The following is a 6,135-nucleotide window of genomic DNA, read 5'->3' on the forward strand; positions in this document are numbered from 1 at the left end:
TCAGTGCTTTTTAATTGCGCATTTAGTAGATTTACCTTCAAGATTAATACTGATATGTGCAGATTTGATCCTGTCATCATGTTGTTAGCTGGTTATTATGCAGACTTGATTGTGTAGTTGCTTTATAGTGTCAATGGTCTATGTAATTAAGTGTGTTTTTGTGGTGGCCAGTAAGTCTTTTATTTCCATATTTAGCACTCCCTTAAGCACTTCTTGTAAGGCAGGTCTGGTGATAATTAATTCCCTTAGCATTTGCTTTTCTGAAAAGAATCTTATTTCTCCTTTACATATGAAGTTTAGTCTGGCTGGATATGAAATTTTTTATTGGAGTTTCTTTTCTTTAAGAATATTGAATATAACCGCACCTCCCCGCCCCCCACCCCACCCAGTCTCTTCTGGCATGAAGGATTTCTGCTGAAAAGTCCACTATTAGCCTGTCAAATTTCCCTTTGTAGGTGACCTTCCCCTTCTGTCTTCCTTTATATTTTCCCTTTTATGTCAATCTTGGAAAATCTGAAGACTATGTGTCTTGGGGGTGGTCATCTTACACAGTATCTTACAGGCATTTTCTGCATTTTCTGAATTTGAATGTTGGCCTCTGTGGTGAGGTTGGGGAAATTTTCATGGATGATATGCTCAAATATGTTTCCAAGTTGCTTGTTTTCTCTCTCTCTTTCAGGGATGCCAATGAGTCGTAGATTTGGTCTATTTATGTAATCCCATAATTCTCGGAGGTTTTTTTTTCATTAAGATATTGTCTTTTCTTTATGTTTGTCTGACTGAGTCAGTTCAGAGAACCAGTCTTTGAATTCTAAGAGTCATTCCTCAGCTGGGTCTATTTTGAAAATATGGAACGCCTCATGAATATGTGTGTCATCCTTGTTCAGGGGCCATGCTAATCTTCTCTGTATCATGCCAGTTTTAGTATATGTGCTGTCAAAGAGAGCACAAATCTAAGAATTCTTTGCCTGCACCTCAATCCCAAAATTTTTATCCAATTTTTTTCTAACATAGAATGCAAAACAGTTTTGCAAATTACACTTAAGTCTGCAATCCATTTTGGGTTAATTTTTATGTGTAATAAAATGTGAGGTGTATGATGAGGTTCATATTTATTTGTTTTCCTATAGACGTGCAATTGCTCCAGCGCCATATATTGAAAAGGCTGTTCTTCCTCCATTGAATTGCTTGTGCACTTTCATCAAAAGTCAGTTAGGCATATTTGTTTAGCTCTATTTCTGGGTTTTCTGTTCAGTTCCACTGATATATGTGTCTGTCCTTCTACCAATATTATACAATTGTGATTACTACAGCTACATAATAAGTCTTGAAATTAAATAGACTGATTTCTTTCACTTGATTAAAAAATTTAAGGCTATTTTTCTTCCTTTACTTTTTTACATAAATGTTAGAAAAAAAGATGTTGCCCACATCTACAAAAATTCTGCCTGGGATTTTGAAAGGAATTGGATTAAATCTATGTATCTATTTAGGGAGAATTAATATCTTTAATATGTTGAGTCTACCAGTCATTAAATACAGCCTGTTTCTCTACTTATTTAGATTTATTTTTTATTTCCTTCATCGGCATTTTGTAACTTTCAGCATATAAATACTGTTTATGTTTTGCTGAATTTAAATTCAAGTACTTCATTTTTTGAGTGATTGTAAGTTGTATTTTTAATTTTGGTGTTTATGTGTTCATTCCTAGTATAATGAAATAGAATCAATTTTTGTATGTTCATTTTCTATCCTATGACCTTGTTGAACTCACTTAGTATTTTTAGGAGATTTCTTGTAGATTCCTTAGGAACTTCTGTGTAGACAATTATACCTACAAATAGAATTAGTCTTGTTTCTTTCTTCATAATAAATGTAATTTTTATTTCCTTTTCTTGCTTTATTGTACTGAATAGAACTTCCAGTAATACGTGTGAATAAGAGTGATAAAAGCAGATGTCTTTGTTTTGTTTCTGATCTTTGAAGGAAAGCATTAAATTTTTCATCATTAAGTATAAAAGTAGCTTTATCCAGTTGAGGAAATTCACTTCTGTTTCTAGTTTTCTGAGAGCTTTTGGTATGAATTGGTATTGAATTTTTTCAAGTGCTCATTCTCAAGTGGAATGATCATGTGATGTTTTTCTTTAGTCTGTTAAATGGTGGATTACACTGATTGACTTTCAAATATTGAACTAATCTTACATCCCTGAAATTAGCCCACTTTGTCATGGAATATACTTAATTTCTCTTAAATATTACTGAATTCTATTTGCTTATATAATCTTAAGAACTTTTACATGTATTTTCATGAGTGATATTGGCTTGTGATTTTCTTTTTTTGTACTATCTCCCTATGATTTTGATATCAGGGTAATAATAGCATCATAAAATGAATTAGGCGTGTTAATTTATATTTTCTGGAGGAAAGTATGTAAAGTTGGTGTTAATTCTTCTGTAAATATTGGGAATAATTCTCCAGTGAAACCATCTGGGCCTGATAATTTATTTTGGGAGAACTTTAAAATTATGAATTCAATTTTCTTGATAGTTATTGGACTACACAAATTATTTCATTCTGAATTAGTTGTTGTACTTTGTGATTTTCAAGGAATTGGTCTGTTTCATCAAAATTGCCAGAGTTTTGCATGTAGAATTGCCACAGTATTCCCATATTATCTTTTTAATATCTGCAGGATCTGTCATGACATTCTCTGTTTTATTAGTATTGGTAATTTGTGGGTTTTCTTTTTTTTCCCTTCGTCAGTCTTGCTAGAGTTTTATCAATGTAATTGATCTTCTTAAAGGATGAGGTTTTAGTTTTATTGATTTTTTATATTGTTTTTCTGGTTTCGTATTAATTTGTGATTAATCATTTCTGAATTTTATTTTATTCTATTTATTTTGTGTTCATTTTTCTTTTCTTTGTCTAGGTTCTTGTTTCAGACTTTTTCTCTGTTCTAATGTAAGCATTTAATGCTGTAAATTTCCCTCTAAGCACTGCTTTAGCTGTGTCCCACAAATTTTTATATACTGTACTTTCATTTTTATTCAGTTCTTTTGGAACTTCCTCTTTGATCCATGGATTATTTAGAAATGCATTGTTTATCATTCTGTTGTTGATTTCTAGTTTTCTTCCATTGTAGTCAGAGAATACACTTTGTATGGTTTCAATCCTTTAAATTTGTTGAGGTTTGTTTTATGGTCTAGGATATGATCTATCTCAGTATAGGTTCCATGGGCTCTTGAGAAGAATGTGTATTCTGCTATTTGTCTGGTGGAGTGTTCCATAAATGTCAATTAGATACTATTGGTTGGTAGTGTTGTTGAGTTTTCTATATTCTTGCCGATTTTCTGCCTAGTTATTATATCAGTTGTTGAAAGGGGGCTACTGAAGTTTACAACTGTAATTGTAGATTTGTCTATTTCTCTTTTCAGTTTCATCAGTTTTTGTTTCAGATATTTCATAACTCTGTTGCTTTTTGTACACACATCTAGGACTTCTATGTTCTCTTGGTAGAGTCACCCTTCTAACATTATGTAGGGCCAGGCTCAGGCAATGATCCATGCCTGTAATTCCAGTGCTTTTGGAGGCCAAGGTAGGAGGACTGCTTGAGGCCAGGAGTTTGAGACCAGCCTGGGCAACAAAGTAATATTCCATCTCTACAAAAAATGAAATAAAATAAATTCACTGGGCATGGTGGTGCACACCTGTAGTCCTAGCTACTCCAGCAGCTGAGGCAGGAGGATTGCTTCAGCCTAGGAGTTGAAGGCTATAGTGAGCTATGATCACGCCACTGCACTCCAGCCTGAGTGAAAGAGTGATATGCTATCTCTAAAATAATAATAATAATACATTTAAAAAAATATTGTGTAACGTCACTCTGTATCTGGTAAATTTCTCTGCTCATAAGTCTATTATATCTGATATTAATATAAATTCCCACTTTCTTTTCATTAATTTTTACATAATATGTCTTTTTCTATCCATTTACTTTGTTATATTTATTTCAAATATTTGAAGTAAGTTCCTTATAGACAGCAGGTAATTGAGTCATGTTTTTAATATGTTCTGCTAATCTTTGTCTTTTAATTGGTGTTTGTGGACACACTTTTATCCAGATAATTTACTTCTTTAAAATTCAATAATTAACTAATGCATACACTATGTATAAAATCTTTTTTTTTGTTTTTTTGAGACAGAGTCTGGCTCTGTTGCCCAGGCTGGAGTGCAGTGGCGCAATCTCGGCTCACTGCAAGCTCCGCCTCCCGGGTTCATGCCATTCTCCTGCCTCAGCCTCCCGAGTAGCTGGGACTACAGGCGCCTGCCACTATGCCCGGCTAAATTTTTGTATTTTTAGTAGAGATGGGCTTTCACTGTTTTAACCAGGATGATCTCGATCTCCTGACTTCGTGATCCACCTGGCCTCAGCCTCCCAAAGTGCTGGGATTACAGGCTTGAGCCACCGCGCCCAGCCTAAAATCTTAAAGATACTAAGAGTATCTGATATTAAAAACATTGGACTGAGCATGGTGGTTTATGCCTATAATCCCAGCACTTTGAGAGGCAGAAGCAGAAGGATCATCTTGAGGCCAGGACTTTGAGACCAGCTTGGGCAATGTAGTGAGATCCTGTATCTCCAAAAATAATTATATACATATATAAGCTGGGTGTGATGGTGTATGCCTGTAGTTCCAGCTACTTTGGTGGCCAGCGTGGGGGGATCTCTTGAATCCAGAAGTTCAACGCTGTAGTAAGCTATGATCATACCATTGCACTCCAGCTTGGGTGGCAGAGCAAGACCCTGTCTCTAAAAAAGAAAAAAAATATATTAAAAAGTCAATCCCCTTCCATTCCACCTCTTTCCCCAGTCCTCCCATCCCCTTCCCAAGAGGTAACCATGTTTTCCAGTTTTATGTTGTCTTCTATCAGAGTTAGTCTATATAATGAAAACATATACAGGACTATACAAAATATAAATGAGAACCAAGTATATATAGTGTTCTACTTGTTGCCTTATATATAATTAATAGCACATCTTGAAGATCTGTTTATATTGGTACATATAGAATACTGGCAACATTTAAATAAAAATATTTTCTTCCAGTTTCTAAAGTCTTAGAAGTCAATCTCAGGAAGTATGTTCTCTTACAGAAGATTAAATCTAAAAATCTACATGAGTTGAAACATTTAAGGAGCAGAATGGAGATTGTAATTTATAATGAAATATGTAAATTGGTAAATATTTAGAGCTTGAATAAGAAATAATTTTGAAGAAACATGATGGCAATCTACTTACAAGCCATACATTTCCAGAGAGTTGTGAAGTTACTTACCAGCAACTGCCTGTATGGCTAACAATAATGGAGTAAGACCAAGAAAAGAAAAGGCAATATTTTAAGTCAAAATTTAGCTCTGGAAACTTTGTGAAAAACTTCATGTCAGTATTACCTTATTATTGTTATTACCCAAATGGAGGAAAGATTAATATTACATGAAATAAAACAAAATTCTAGGTCTTAGGACTTTTCTAAGTTCTGAATGAATTGCAAAATAAAGACTGGGTGATTCATCTATTTAAACAAAGACATATTAGCTACTTACTGTGTTTGAGACACAGTTCTAGTCAATGAATAAAATAGACAAGGTCTCTGCAATCTTGGAGCTTCCATTCTGGGGAAGGCAGTGAGAGGAGAGAAAATTAAAACGTAAAAACAAAACAAAACGAAAAAGCCAGGTAGTGGTATGCACTGTGATGAGAACAAAGCAGGGTTATGTTTTACCAAGACACAAGAAGATTGTTTTATAGTATTTGGTGTTAGAAGATGATGTTACACTGAGAAGCCCAGGAAACCATATCCATAATCCAAGAAAAAGTCTTTTGCTTACATTTCTCAAGTTTGCTCTGTCCTCCTGTGACCTCTTTCTGGCCAAATTCTTAAAGCCACAGTGTAATTCCACATTCTTGGTAAAGCCTTCCAAAATATTCCTGCCAGGAAGAAGAGAGTGCACCTGATGTAGTAGCCACTGTAAGAACTGTATTGGAGAATGATCTGATTGGCCAGTGCAAGAGGGATTGGAGAGAAGAAGAAACCACAAGCAGAAAAACCAGATGAGGAAATTAAGCTAAACATTAA

The 6,135-nt window shown here is 34.4% G+C and overlaps 1 non-coding gene across 1 annotated transcript; it reads right to left on the reverse strand.

Annotated features, from left to right (window-relative positions):
- Positions 1–842: 842 nt before the first annotated feature.
- On the reverse strand, positions 843–949 carry LOC115831758. The gene has a single exon (XR_004027251.1). It is a non-coding gene; the product is annotated as a U6 spliceosomal RNA (small nuclear RNA).
- Positions 950–6,135: the final 5,186 nt, after the last annotated feature.

Source organism: Nomascus leucogenys, chromosome 2 (genome assembly GCF_006542625.1).
Source record: "Nomascus leucogenys isolate Asia chromosome 2, Asia_NLE_v1, whole genome shotgun sequence".
Classification (NCBI taxonomy): Eukaryota; Metazoa; Chordata; class Mammalia; order Primates; family Hylobatidae; genus Nomascus; species Nomascus leucogenys.